The sequence below is a fragment of the Pristiophorus japonicus genome, chromosome 25 (genome assembly GCF_044704955.1).
Source record: "Pristiophorus japonicus isolate sPriJap1 chromosome 25, sPriJap1.hap1, whole genome shotgun sequence".
NCBI classification, from domain to species: Eukaryota; Metazoa; Chordata; class Chondrichthyes; family Pristiophoridae; genus Pristiophorus; species Pristiophorus japonicus.
This window is the reverse complement of record NC_092001.1, coordinates 8,646,516-8,662,032: the sequence shown is the minus strand read 5'-3', so window position 1 is coordinate 8,662,032 and position 15,517 is coordinate 8,646,516. Positions and strand designations below refer to the sequence as shown.

Below are 15,517 nucleotides of genomic sequence, written 5' to 3'. Positions count from 1 at the left end.
CAAAGTTATCAAAAGATTGCAGGTTCGAGTCCTGCCGCGGTCAACTTAGCTCGCTACGTGAAATTTTATATTCTTTGTTGTGATTCTGCCGAGAAACCAACCATCTCTTCCAGTCACTCACCTGAAGTGAAGGAAGGCTGTTTGCTCAAAGAATCTCATTGCAAGTTTTCATCATTGTCGATATGCATGCACGGGCAGAGCAAGCTGTGAAGTGGACTTTTTTGCACCTTATTTCTGTTTGGATACAAAAAGCAGGAGATTGAATGGCTGACGATGTCGTATAGCAGAGACGAGGTGGCCGAGAGGTTAAGGCGATGGACTGCTCATCCATTGTGCTCTGCACGCATGGCTTCGAATCCCATTCTCGTCGTCGTTGGCTTGCAGCATAGCCACTTTTTTTGACATTCACATTTCACCTCATCGCCAAATTCCCCTTTTACTTACAGGGATGCTGAACTTTCCTCATGTCATGTCTCAAATTAATAATATATTCGTCAAAAGGAGAACAGTTGCAGTACAATGGCGAGGGGCACTAATTAGATAGGTATCTGAGAGACAGCACATGCACGATGGGCCATAATATCATTTCTCACCACCGTCAGAATCTGAGAGCTGCGCTTTTCACTGTCGGCGGCTCGTTAGTCCACGGTTATGATTCTCCCTTCGGAATGATCACTTTTGAAATCCGAGAGGTCACGGGCCAAATCCCGGACGAGCCCCGCCATGTTTTACTCAAAGTTCCGCTTCAAACAGCCGCTCGACATGTGAGAAAACAGACGTATTTCACGTTAAAACGTGTGATTTTACGCCGATGTTCCCTAAGCATCCAAATCCCAGAGCAAAGTGAAACCCGCCAAACTGAGTAAAGTTAAAATATCTCAGAGGTACTCGGCTCTGTGACTCGTTGGATACCCTAAAGCCTTGTTTGGTTCCGGCCGATACTTGATCAGTATATCTTCCTGTCTGTACGCATAAGTTCACCTCAATTGGGATTAGCATACATTCAGCGTCAATCTCTACCTCTGCCCTGAATATGAGTGCGTCCTGTTTTTCTAGAGCTGAAAAGCTGAGAGAAGCTGCCTTTTGAATTCGTGCCTTGGCTGCCGAATTCAAAGCGGACAGGAAATCAATCCGGGCTGGCAAAGCTGCCTGGTCTGATTAAAAGACGGTGATACCCTATATTGTAGGCATGTTCTCGTCTTCTGGCCTCAACATTAGATTCAACGTATCGGATGATAAGCACCGCTCCCATTGTCTGGTAATGGTTCTGCTATTCCCACTAACACCTCCTCTGGACCATCCTTTGTTACGTTATTGCCCGATTACCACCCACTTTGCCTTTCTCCATTGTGCCATGTATTATTTAAACACTCCTGCGTTCGGCTGTATCACAGACGTTCCCATTTGTCCGTTCTCGCTGCGTATTTTTTCAAGGCGCTATTTTTGTTGAAAACATCTGTAATCTTTAACTTTTTCCTGAAATATCGGAATGATTATCCGACAGCACGTGAAACCGGATTCTTCCTCCACAAAATCTGCACGACCTGCCGAGTTTTACATATTTATCTGTTTTTATTCATTCTATTTCCGTGTCCCTTTTAAGGGGATTTGCTGTCTGTCCGAGATCATTCTCTGTCTCTTTAAAATGGTGTGCTATCAGACCCTCATCATTCTGTGTCTGTTTAAAAGGGATGTGCTGTCTCTCCCAGATTTCCAATTTCCAATTTCAAAACCTGCCTTTGGAGGTTAACGAATTTTAGTTTGTTTGTGTTTTTGTGTAAGCTAGAGAGTGTGCAAACGTGCTGTGCGATCTTACTGTCATGTGAGAAAAATGCATTACATGCAACTTGAAACCGTACTGATTTGATTGAACACTCCTTCGTGGACTCTCTGACGGTAGAAGAATCTGCTGAGGGATTTTGCTATTCCACATCTGAAAGAAGGGAAAATACACAAGTTAGAAATATAGCGATTTTAGGCAGGGCTTGCGTGTGGGCTGTGTGACATGACGACATCCTCCATCCTTATTTGCAAATTCAAATCAAATCAAACCAATACAAGACATGACTGACTGACTGACTTTATTTATACATGTATATATATATATGTGTATATTTATATATAATTCCAAATTTTTAACTTCCAAAATAAATATGCTTTTTCTGTTCTGCCTGCGCTGCGCTCTCTTACATTTGACCTCTTTCACAGCACAAGCAGCTGCTGTCAGATCCAGCGGAAAGACACACTCGACTTTAAAAGATCGCCCTTGTAGCCCACGTCTTCCCTCATGGCTTGTCTTCCACCATGGGCTTACTGCGTTTGGGTAGTTATTGACTGCACCTCTCATTTCCCAATGGAATTCTTATAGTTACACTGCCTTCGTTCAATAAAAAAATACATAGATTATGAATCAATTATTTATTTCATTAAAACAACTCAAATTCTATTTTTTTAAAATACAATTTAAATGCATTTATTTTCTTAAAATGTTAAATATTTATATATTTCAGACTGGGCTGGTTTTGCGTCCCTCCCTCCTTCCTGCCTGTCTATCACCTGTGGCTTCAAGAACAGTCTCTGCACCGCGTGGTCCTGAGCCCCACTGCACAATTGCCTTCAGGGATGAGCAAAATCTCACTTTATTCTTTTAAAAGGGAACTGCTGTCAGTCAAGGGTCATTCTGCATCTGGGTAAAAGGGATGTCCTTGCAATCCCGGATCATTCTGTGTCTGTTTAAATGGGATGGTTGTCAGTTCCGGTTCATAATCTTTCCCTTTAAAACGATTTTTTTCATAAACCCGCGGCATCCTGTATTGTTTGAGAAGGAGTATGAATTCAGCTGCAATGACCGAATTGTTAAACTGTAGTGTTCCAATTTACATTGGGGTTGCCTGCGCCGATGCGCACCCAGATCGCAGTGCATCTGTTCATTCACTCGAAATATGCTCATCTTTTCCTTAATCCACTCCTTAATATTGCAGTTGCCCCGAATTTGCTCGCAATATACACAACACAATGAATGGTGCTGGCAGCGGCCGCGTGGCCTAATGTATAAGGCGTCTGACTTCGATTAAAACCTCAAAGTTATCAAAAGATTGCAGGTTCGAGTCCTGCCGCGGTCAACTTAGCTCGCTACGTGAAATTTTCTATTCTTTGTTGTGATTCTGCCGAGAAACCAACCATCTCTTCCAGTCACTCACCTGAAGTGAAGGAAGGCTGTTTGCTCAAAGAATCTCATTGCAAGTTTTCATCATTGTCGATATGCATGCACGGGCAGAGCAAGCTGTGAAGTGGACTTTTTTGCACCTTATTTCTGTTTGGATACAAAAAGCAGGAGATTGAATGGCTGACGATGTCGTATAGCAGAGACGAGGTGGCCGAGAGGTTAAGGCGATGGACTGCTCATCCATTGTGCTCTGCACGCATGGCTTCGAATCCCATGCTCGTCGTCGTTGGCTTGCAGCATAACCACTTTTTTTGACATTCACATTTCACCTCATCGCCAAATTCCCCTTTTACTTACAGGGATGCTGAACTTTCCTCATGTCATGTCTCAAATTAATAATATATTCGTCAAAAGGAGAACAGTTGCAGTACAATGGCGAGGGGCACTAATTAGATAGGTATCTGAGAGACAGCACATGCACGATGGGCCATAATATCATTTCTCACCACCGTCAGAATCTGAGAGCTGCGCTTTTCACTGTCGGCGGCTCGTTAGTCCACGGTTATGATTCTCCCTTCGGAATGATCACTTTTGAAATCCGAGAGGTCACGGGCCAAATCCCGGACGAGCCCCGCCATGTTTTACTCAAAGTTCCGCTTCAAACAGCCGCTCGACATGTGAGAAAACAGACGTATTTCACGTTAAAACGTGTGATTTTACGCCGATGTTCCCTAAGCATCCAAATCCCAGAGCAAAGTGAAACCCGCCAAACTGAGTAAAGTTAAAATATCTCAGAGGTACTCGGCTCTGTGACTCGTTGGATACCCTAAAGCCTTGTTTGGTTCCGGCCGATACTTGATCAGTATATCTTCCTGTCTGTACGCATAAGTTCACCTCAATTGGGATTAGCATACATTCAGCGTCAATCTCTACCTCTGCCCTGAATATGAGTGCGTCCTGTTTTTCTAGAGCTGAAAAGCTGAGAGAAGCTGCCTTTTGAATTCGTGCCTTGGCTGCCGAATTCAAAGCGGACAGGAAATCAATCCGGGCTGGCAAAGCTGCCTGGTCTGATTAAAAGACGGTGATACCCTATATTGTAGGCATGTTCTCGTCTTCTGGCCTCAACATTAGATTCAACGTATCGGATGATAAGCACCGCTCCCATTGTCTGGTAATGGTTCTGCTATTCCCACTAACACCTCCTCTGGACCATCCTTTGTTACGTTATTGCCCGATTACCACCCACTTTGCCTTTCTCCATTGTGCCATGTATTATTTAAACACTCCTGCGTTCGGCTGTATCACAGACGTTCCCATTTGTCCGTTCTCGCTGCGTATTTTTTCAAGGCGCTATTTTTGTTGAAAACATCTGTAATCTTTAACTTTTTCCTGAAATATCGGAATGATTATCCGACAGCACGTGAAACCGGATTCTTCCTCCACAAAATCTGCACGACCTGCCGAGTTTTACATATTTATCTGTTTTTATTCATTCTATTTCCGTGTCCCTTTTAAGGGGATTTGCTGTCTGTCCGAGATCATTCTCTGTCTCTTTAAAATGGTGTGCTATCAGACCCTCATCATTCTGTGTCTGTTTAAAAGGGATGTGCTGTCTCTCCCAGATTTCCAATTTCCAATTTCAAAACCTGCCTTTGGAGGTTAACGAATTTTAGTTTGTTTGTGTTTTTGTGTAAGCTAGAGAGTGTGCAAACGTGCTGTGCGATCTTACTGTCATGTGAGAAAAATGCATTACATGCAACTTGAAACCGTACTGATTTGATTGAACACTCCTTCGTGGACTCTCTGACGGTAGAAGAATCTGCTGAGGGATTTTGCTATTCCACATCTGAAAGAAGGGAAAATACACAAGTTAGAAATATAGCGATTTTAGGCAGGGCTTGCGTGTGGGCTGTGTGACATGACGACATCCTCCATCCTTATTTGCAAATTCAAATCAAATCAAACCAATACAAGACATGACTGACTGACTGACTTTATTTATACATGTATATATATATATGTGTATATTTATATATAATTCCAAATTTTTAACTTCCAAAATAAATATGCTTTTTCTGTTCTGCCTGCGCTGCGCTCTCTTACATTTGACCTCTTTCACAGCACAAGCAGCTGCTGTCAGATCCAGCGGAAAGACACACTCGACTTTAAAAGATCGCCCTTGTAGCCCACGTCTTCCCTCATGGCTTGTCTTCCACCATGGGCTTACTGCGTTTGGGTAGTTATTGACTGCACCTCTCATTTCCCAATGGAATTCTTATAGTTACACTGCCTTCGTTCAATAAAAAAATACATAGATTATGAATCAATTATTTATTTCATTAAAACAACTCAAATTCTATTTTTTTAAAATACAATTTAAATGCATTTATTTTCTTAAAATGTTAAATATTTATATATTTCAGACTGGGCTGGTTTTGCGTCCCTCCCTCCTTCCTGCCTGTCTATCACCTGTGGCTTCAAGAACAGTCTCTGCACCGCGTGGTCCTGAGCCCCACTGCACAATTGCCTTCAGGGATGAGCAAAATCTCACTTTATTCTTTTAAAAGGGAACTGCTGTCAGTCAAGGGTCATTCTGCATCTGGGTAAAAGGGATGTCCTTGCAATCCCGGATCATTCTGTGTCTGTTTAAATGGGATGGTTGTCAGTTCCGGTTCATAATCTTTCCCTTTAAAACGAATTTTTTCATAAACCCGCGGCATCCTGTATTGTTTGAGAAGGAGTATGAATTCAGCTGCAATGACCGAATTGTTAAACTGTAGTGTTCCAATTTACATTGGGGTTGCCTGCGCCGATGCGCACCCAGATCGCAGTGCATCTGTTCATTCACTCGAAATATGCTCATCTTTTCCTTAATCCACTCCTTAATATTGCAGTTGCCCCGAATTTGCTCGCAATATACACAACACAATGAATGGTGCTGGCAGCGGCCGCGTGGCCTAATGTATAAGGCGTCTGACTTCGATTAAAACCTCAAAGTTATCAAAAGATTGCAGGTTCGAGTCCTGCCGCGGTCAACTTAGCTCGCTACGTGAAATTTTCTATTCTTTGTTGTGATTCTGCCGAGAAACCAACCATCTCTTCCAGTCACTCACCTGAAGTGAAGGAAGGCTGTTTGCTCAAAGAATCTCATTGCAAGTTTTCATCATTGTCGATATGCATGCACGGGCAGAGCAAGCTGTGAAGTGGACTTTTTTGCACCTTATTTCTGTTTGGATACAAAAAGCAGGAGATTGAATGGCTGACGATGTCGTATAGCAGAGACGAGGTGGCCGAGAGGTTAAGGCGATGGACTGCTCATCCATTGTGCTCTGCACGCATGGCTTCGAATCCCATGCTCGTCGTCGTTGGCTTGCAGCATAACCACTTTTTTTGACATTCACATTTCACCTCATCGCCAAATTCCCCTTTTACTTACAGGGATGCTGAACTTTCCTCATGTCATGTCTCAAATTAATAATATATTCGTCAAAAGGAGAACAGTTGCAGTACAATGGCGAGGGGCACTAATTAGATAGGTATCTGAGAGACAGCACATGCACGATGGGCCATAATATCATTTCTCACCACCGTCAGAATCTGAGAGCTGCGCTTTTCACTGTCGGCGGCTCGTTAGTCCACGGTTATGATTCTCCCTTCGGAATGATCACTTTTGAAATCCGAGAGGTCACGGGCCAAATCCCGGACGAGCCCCGCCATGTTTTACTCAAAGTTCCGCTTCAAACAGCCGCTCGACATGTGAGAAAACAGACGTATTTCACGTTAAAACGTGTGATTTTACGCCGATGTTCCCTAAGCATCCAAATCCCAGAGCAAAGTGAAACCCGCCAAACTGAGTAAAGTTAAAATATCTCAGAGGTACTCGGCTCTGTGACTCGTTGGATACCCTAAAGCCTTGTTTGGTTCCGGCCGATACTTGATCAGTATATCTTCCTGTCTGTACGCATAAGTTCACCTCAATTGGGATTAGCATACATTCAGCGTCAATCTCTACCTCTGCCCTGAATATGAGTGCGTCCTGTTTTTCTAGAGCTGAAAAGCTGAGAGAAGCTGCCTTTTGAATTCGTGCCTTGGCTGCCGAATTCAAAGCGGACAGGAAATCAATCCGGGCTGGCAAAGCTGCCTGGTCTGATTAAAAGACGGTGATACCCTATATTGTAGGCATGTTCTCGTCTTCTGGCCTCAACATTAGATTCAACGTATCGGATGATAAGCACCGCTCCCATTGTCTGGTAATGGTTCTGCTATTCCCACTAACACCTCCTCTGGACCATCCTTTGTTACGTTATTGCCCGATTACCACCCACTTTGCCTTTCTCCATTGTGCCATGTATTATTTAAACACTCCTGCGTTCGGCTGTATCACAGACGTTCCCATTTGTCCGTTCTCGCTGCGTATTTTTTCAAGGCGCTATTTTTGTTGAAAACATCTGTAATCTTTAACTTTTTCCTGAAATATCGGAATGATTATCCGACAGCACGTGAAACCGGATTCTTCCTCCACAAAATCTGCACGACCTGCCGAGTTTTACATATTTATCTGTTTTTATTCATTCTATTTCCGTGTCCCTTTTAAGGGGATTTGCTGTCTGTCCGAGATCATTCTCTGTCTCTTTAAAATGGTGTGCTATCAGACCCTCATCATTCTGTGTCTGTTTAAAAGGGATGTGCTGTCTCTCCCAGATTTCCAATTTCCAATTTCAAAACCTGCCTTTGGAGGTTAACGAATTTTAGTTTGTTTGTGTTTTTGTGTAAGCTAGAGAGTGTGCAAACGTGCTGTGCGATCTTACTGTCATGTGAGAAAAATGCATTACATGCAACTTGAAACCGTACTGATTTGATTGAACACTCCTTCGTGGACTCTCTGACGGTAGAAGAATCTGCTGAGGGATTTTGCTATTCCACATCTGAAAGAAGGGAAAATACACAAGTTAGAAATATAGCGATTTTAGGCAGGGCTTGCGTGTGGGCTGTGTGACATGACGACATCCTCCATCCTTATTTGCAAATTCAAATCAAATCAAACCAATACAAGACATGACTGACTGACTGACTTTATTTATACATGTATATATATATATGTGTATATTTATATATAATTCCAAATTTTTAACTTCCAAAATAAATATGCTTTTTCTGTTCTGCCTGCGCTGCGCTCTCTTACATTTGACCTCTTTCACAGCACAAGCAGCTGCTGTCAGATCCAGCGGAAAGACACACTCGACTTTAAAAGATCGCCCTTGTAGCCCACGTCTTCCCTCATGGCTTGTCTTCCACCATGGGCTTACTGCGTTTGGGTAGTTATTGACTGCACCTCTCATTTCCCAATGGAATTCTTATAGTTACACTGCCTTCGTTCAATAAAAAAATACATAGATTATGAATCAATTATTTATTTCATTAAAACAACTCAAATTCTATTTTTTTAAAATACAATTTAAATGCATTTATTTTCTTAAAATGTTAAATATTTATATATTTCAGACTGGGCTGGTTTTGCGTCCCTCCCTCCTTCCTGCCTGTCTATCACCTGTGGCTTCAAGAACAGTCTCTGCACCGCGTGGTCCTGAGCCCCACTGCACAATTGCCTTCAGGGATGAGCAAAATCTCACTTTATTCTTTTAAAAGGGAACTGCTGTCAGTCAAGGGTCATTCTGCATCTGGGTAAAAGGGATGTCCTTGCAATCCCGGATCATTCTGTGTCTGTTTAAATGGGATGGTTGTCAGTTCCGGTTCATAATCTTTCCCTTTAAAACGATTTTTTTCATAAACCCGCGGCATCCTGTATTGTTTGAGAAGGAGTATGAATTCAGCTGCAATGACCGAATTGTTAAACTGTAGTGTTCCAATTTACATTGGGGTTGCCTGCGCCGATGCGCACCCAGATCGCAGTGCATCTGTTCATTCACTCGAAATATGCTCATCTTTTCCTTAATCCACTCCTTAATATTGCAGTTGCCCCGAATTTGCTCGCAATATACACAACACAATGAATGGTGCTGGCAGCGGCCGCGTGGCCTAATGTATAAGGCGTCTGACTTCGATTAAAACCTCAAAGTTATCAAAAGATTGCAGGTTCGAGTCCTGCCGCGGTCAACTTAGCTCGCTACGTGAAATTTTCTATTCTTTGTTGTGATTCTGCCGAGAAACCAACCATCTCTTCCAGTCACTCACCTGAAGTGAAGGAAGGCTGTTTGCTCAAAGAATCTCATTGCAAGTTTTCATCATTGTCGATATGCATGCACGGGCAGAGCAAGCTGTGAAGTGGACTTTTTTGCACCTTATTTCTGTTTGGATACAAAAAGCAGGAGATTGAATGGCTGACGATGTCGTATAGCAGAGACGAGGTGGCCGAGAGGTTAAGGCGATGGACTGCTCATCCATTGTGCTCTGCACGCATGGCTTCGAATCCCATGCTCGTCGTCGTTGGCTTGCAGCATAACCACTTTTTTTGACATTCACATTTCACCTCATCGCCAAATTCCCCTTTTACTTACAGGGATGCTGAACTTTCCTCATGTCATGTCTCAAATTAATAATATATTCGTCAAAAGGAGAACAGTTGCAGTACAATGGCGAGGGGCACTAATTAGATAGGTATCTGAGAGACAGCACATGCACGATGGGCCATAATATCATTTCTCACCACCGTCAGAATCTGAGAGCTGCGCTTTTCACTGTCGGCGGCTCGTTAGTCCACGGTTATGATTCTCCCTTCGGAATGATCACTTTTGAAATCCGAGAGGTCACGGGCCAAATCCCGGACGAGCCCCGCCATGTTTTACTCAAAGTTCCGCTTCAAACAGCCGCTCGACATGTGAGAAAACAGACGTATTTCACGTTAAAACGTGTGATTTTACGCCGATGTTCCCTAAGCATCCAAATCCCAGAGCAAAGTGAAACCCGCCAAACTGAGTAAAGTTAAAATATCTCAGAGGTACTCGGCTCTGTGACTCGTTGGATACCCTAAAGCCTTGTTTGGTTCCGGCCGATACTTGATCAGTATATCTTCCTGTCTGTACGCATAAGTTCACCTCAATTGGGATTAGCATACATTCAGCGTCAATCTCTACCTCTGCCCTGAATATGAGTGCGTCCTGTTTTTCTAGAGCTGAAAAGCTGAGAGAAGCTGCCTTTTGAATTCGTGCCTTGGCTGCCGAATTCAAAGCGGACAGGAAATCAATCCGGGCTGGCAAAGCTGCCTGGTCTGATTAAAAGACGGTGATACCCTATATTGTAGGCATGTTCTCGTCTTCTGGCCTCAACATTAGATTCAACGTATCGGATGATAAGCACCGCTCCCATTGTCTGGTAATGGTTCTGCTATTCCCACTAACACCTCCTCTGGACCATCCTTTGTTACGTTATTGCCCGATTACCACCCACTTTGCCTTTCTCCATTGTGCCATGTATTATTTAAACACTCCTGCGTTCGGCTGTATCACAGACGTTCCCATTTGTCCGTTCTCGCTGCGTATTTTTTCAAGGCGCTATTTTTGTTGAAAACATCTGTAATCTTTAACTTTTTCCTGAAATATCGGAATGATTATCCGACAGCACGTGAAACCGGATTCTTCCTCCACAAAATCTGCACGACCTGCCGAGTTTTACATATTTATCTGTTTTTATTCATTCTATTTCCGTGTCCCTTTTAAGGGGATTTGCTGTCTGTCCGAGATCATTCTCTGTCTCTTTAAAATGGTGTGCTATCAGACCCTCATCATTCTGTGTCTGTTTAAAAGGGATGTGCTGTCTCTCCCAGATTTCCAATTTCCAATTTCAAAACCTGCCTTTGGAGGTTAACGAATTTTAGTTTGTTTGTGTTTTTGTGTAAGCTAGAGAGTGTGCAAACGTGCTGTGCGATCTTACTGTCATGTGAGAAAAATGCATTACATGCAACTTGAAACCGTACTGATTTGATTGAACACTCCTTCGTGGACTCTCTGACGGTAGAAGAATCTGCTGAGGGATTTTGCTATTCCACATCTGAAAGAAGGGAAAATACACAAGTTAGAAATATAGCGATTTTAGGCAGGGCTTGCGTGTGGGCTGTGTGACATGACGACATCCTCCATCCTTATTTGCAAATTCAAATCAAATCAAACCAATACAAGACATGACTGACTGACTGACTTTATTTATACATGTATATATATATATGTGTATATTTATATATAATTCCAAATTTTTAACTTCCAAAATAAATATGCTTTTTCTGTTCTGCCTGCGCTGCGCTCTCTTACATTTGACCTCTTTCACAGCACAAGCAGCTGCTGTCAGATCCAGCGGAAAGACACACTCGACTTTAAAAGATCGCCCTTGTAGCCCACGTCTTCCCTCATGGCTTGTCTTCCACCATGGGCTTACTGCGTTTGGGTAGTTATTGACTGCACCTCTCATTTCCCAATGGAATTCTTATAGTTACACTGCCTTCGTTCAATAAAAAAATACATAGATTATGAATCAATTATTTATTTCATTAAAACAACTCAAATTCTATTTTTTTAAAATACAATTTAAATGCATTTATTTTCTTAAAATGTTAAATATTTATATATTTCAGACTGGGCTGGTTTTGCGTCCCTCCCTCCTTCCTGCCTGTCTATCACCTGTGGCTTCAAGAACAGTCTCTGCACCGCGTGGTCCTGAGCCCCACTGCACAATTGCCTTCAGGGATGAGCAAAATCTCACTTTATTCTTTTAAAAGGGAACTGCTGTCAGTCAAGGGTCATTCTGCATCTGGGTAAAAGGGATGTCCTTGCAATCCCGGATCATTCTGTGTCTGTTTAAATGGGATGGTTGTCAGTTCCGGTTCATAATCTTTCCCTTTAAAACGAATTTTTTCATAAACCCGCGGCATCCTGTATTGTTTGAGAAGGAGTATGAATTCAGCTGCAATGACCGAATTGTTAAACTGTAGTGTTCCAATTTACATTGGGGTTGCCTGCGCCGATGCGCACCCAGATCGCAGTGCATCTGTTCATTCACTCGAAATATGCTCATCTTTTCCTTAATCCACTCCTTAATATTGCAGTTGCCCCGAATTTGCTCGCAATATACACAACACAATGAATGGTGCTGGCAGCGGCCGCGTGGCCTAATGTATAAGGCGTCTGACTTCGATTAAAACCTCAAAGTTATCAAAAGATTGCAGGTTCGAGTCCTGCCGCGGTCAACTTAGCTCGCTACGTGAAATTTTCTATTCTTTGTTGTGATTCTGCCGAGAAACCAACCATCTCTTCCAGTCACTCACCTGAAGTGAAGGAAGGCTGTTTGCTCAAAGAATCTCATTGCAAGTTTTCATCATTGTCGATATGCATGCACGGGCAGAGCAAGCTGTGAAGTGGACTTTTTTGCACCTTATTTCTGTTTGGATACAAAAAGCAGGAGATTGAATGGCTGACGATGTCGTATAGCAGAGACGAGGTGGCCGAGAGGTTAAGGCGATGGACTGCTCATCCATTGTGCTCTGCACGCATGGCTTCGAATCCCATGCTCGTCGTCGTTGGCTTGCAGCATAACCACTTTTTTTGACATTCACATTTCACCTCATCGCCAAATTCCCCTTTTACTTACAGGGATGCTGAACTTTCCTCATGTCATGTCTCAAATTAATAATATATTCGTCAAAAGGAGAACAGTTGCAGTACAATGGCGAGGGGCACTAATTAGATAGGTATCTGAGAGACAGCACATGCACGATGGGCCATAATATCATTTCTCACCACCGTCAGAATCTGAGAGCTGCGCTTTTCACTGTCGGCGGCTCGTTAGTCCACGGTTATGATTCTCCCTTCGGAATGATCACTTTTGAAATCCGAGAGGTCACGGGCCAAATCCCGGACGAGCCCCGCCATGTTTTACTCAAAGTTCCGCTTCAAACAGCCGCTCGACATGTGAGAAAACAGACGTATTTCACGTTAAAACGTGTGATTTTACGCCGATGTTCCCTAAGCATCCAAATCCCAGAGCAAAGTGAAACCCGCCAAACTGAGTAAAGTTAAAATATCTCAGAGGTACTCGGCTCTGTGACTCGTTGGATACCCTAAAGCCTTGTTTGGTTCCGGCCGATACTTGATCAGTATATCTTCCTGTCTGTACGCATAAGTTCACCTCAATTGGGATTAGCATACATTCAGCGTCAATCTCTACCTCTGCCCTGAATATGAGTGCGTCCTGTTTTTCTAGAGCTGAAAAGCTGAGAGAAGCTGCCTTTTGAATTCGTGCCTTGGCTGCCGAATTCAAAGCGGACAGGAAATCAATCCGGGCTGGCAAAGCTGCCTGGTCTGATTAAAAGACGGTGATACCCTATATTGTAGGCATGTTCTCGTCTTCTGGCCTCAACATTAGATTCAACGTATCGGATGATAAGCACCGCTCCCATTGTCTGGTAATGGTTCTGCTATTCCCACTAACACCTCCTCTGGACCATCCTTTGTTACGTTATTGCCCGATTACCACCCACTTTGCCTTTCTCCATTGTGCCATGTATTATTTAAACACTCCTGCGTTCGGCTGTATCACAGACGTTCCCATTTGTCCGTTCTCGCTGCGTATTTTTTCAAGGCGCTATTTTTGTTGAAAACATCTGTAATCTTTAACTTTTTCCTGAAATATCGGAATGATTATCCGACAGCACGTGAAACCGGATTCTTCCTCCACAAAATCTGCACGACCTGCCGAGTTTTACATATTTATCTGTTTTTATTCATTCTATTTCCGTGTCCCTTTTAAGGGGATTTGCTGTCTGTCCGAGATCATTCTCTGTCTCTTTAAAATGGTGTGCTATCAGACCCTCATCATTCTGTGTCTGTTTAAAAGGGATGTGCTGTCTCTCCCAGATTTCCAATTTCCAATTTCAAAACCTGCCTTTGGAGGTTAACGAATTTTAGTTTGTTTGTGTTTTTGTGTAAGCTAGAGAGTGTGCAAACGTGCTGTGCGATCTTACTGTCATGTGAGAAAAATGCATTACATGCAACTTGAAACCGTACTGATTTGATTGAACACTCCTTCGTGGACTCTCTGACGGTAGAAGAATCTGCTGAGGGATTTTGCTATTCCACATCTGAAAGAAGGGAAAATACACAAGTTAGAAATATAGCGATTTTAGGCAGGGCTTGCGTGTGGGCTGTGTGACATGACGACATCCTCCATCCTTATTTGCAAATTCAAATCAAATCAAACCAATACAAGACATGACTGACTGACTGACTTTATTTATACATGTATATATATATATGTGTATATTTATATATAATTCCAAATTTTTAACTTCCAAAATAAATATGCTTTTTCTGTTCTGCCTGCGCTGCGCTCTCTTACATTTGACCTCTTTCACAGCACAAGCAGCTGCTGTCAGATCCAGCGGAAAGACACACTCGATTTTAAAAGATCGCCCTTGTAGCCCACATCTTCCCTCATGGCTTGTCTTCCACCATGGGGTTACTGTGTTTGGGTAGTTATTGACTGCACCTCTCATATCCAATGGAATTCTTATAGTTACACAGCATTCGTTCAATAAAAAAATACATAGATTATGAATCAATTATTTATTTCATTAAAACAACTCAAATTCAATTTTTTTTAAATACAATTTAAATGCATTTATTTTCTTAAAATGTTAAATATTTATATATTTCAGACTGGGCTGGTTTTACTTCCCTCCCTCCTTCCTTCCTGCCTGTCTATTACCTGTGGCTTCAATAACAGTCTCTGCGCCGCGTGGTCCTGAGCCCCACTGCACAATTGCCTTCAGGGATGATCGAAATCTCACTTTATTCTTTTAAAAGGGAACTGCTGTCAGTCAAGGATCATTCTGCATCTGGGTAAAAGGGATGTCCTTGCAATTCCGGATCATTCTGTGTCTGTTTAAATGGGCTAGTTGTCAGTACCGGTTATAATCTTTCCCTTTAAAACGGATTTTCTCATAAACCCGGGTCATCCTGTATTGTTTGAGAAAGAGTATGATTTCAGCTGCAATGACCGAATTGTTAAACTATAGTGTTCCAATTTACATTGGGGTTGCCTGCGCCGATGCGCACCCAGATCGCAGTGCATCTGTTCATTCACTCGAAATATGCTCATCTTTTCCTTAATCCACTCCTTAATATTGCAGTTGCCCCGAATTTGCTCGCAATATACACAACACAATGAATGGTGCTGGCAGCGGCCGCGTGGCCTAATGTATAAGGCGTCTGACTTCGATTAAAACCTCAAAGTTATCAAAAGATTGCAGGTTCGAGTCCTGCCGCGGTCAACTTAGCTCGCTACGTGAAATTTTATATTCTTTGTTGTGATTCTGCCGAGAAACCAACCATCTCTTCCAGTCACTCA

At 42.8% G+C, this 15,517-nt stretch overlaps 5 non-coding genes across 5 annotated transcripts; all 5 read left to right on the top strand.

Moving 5' to 3' along the window:
- The first annotated feature begins 288 nt into the window (after positions 1-288).
- Positions 289-370, top strand: trnas-gcu (transfer RNA serine (anticodon GCU)). Its single transcript has one exon. It is a non-coding gene; the product is annotated as a tRNA-Ser (tRNA).
- Positions 371-3,367: 2,997 nt separating this feature from the next.
- trnas-gcu (transfer RNA serine (anticodon GCU)) lies at positions 3,368-3,449 on the top strand. Its single transcript has one exon. It is a non-coding gene; the product is annotated as a tRNA-Ser (tRNA).
- A 2,997-nt stretch (positions 3,450-6,446) lies between these two features.
- trnas-gcu (transfer RNA serine (anticodon GCU)) lies at positions 6,447-6,528 on the top strand. Its single transcript has one exon. It is a non-coding gene; the product is annotated as a tRNA-Ser (tRNA).
- Positions 6,529-9,525: 2,997 nt separating this feature from the next.
- trnas-gcu (transfer RNA serine (anticodon GCU)) lies at positions 9,526-9,607 on the top strand. Its single transcript has one exon. It is a non-coding gene; the product is annotated as a tRNA-Ser (tRNA).
- Positions 9,608-12,604: 2,997 nt separating this feature from the next.
- trnas-gcu (transfer RNA serine (anticodon GCU)) lies at positions 12,605-12,686 on the top strand. Its single transcript has one exon. It is a non-coding gene; the product is annotated as a tRNA-Ser (tRNA).
- The last annotated feature ends 2,831 nt before the right edge of the window (positions 12,687-15,517 follow it).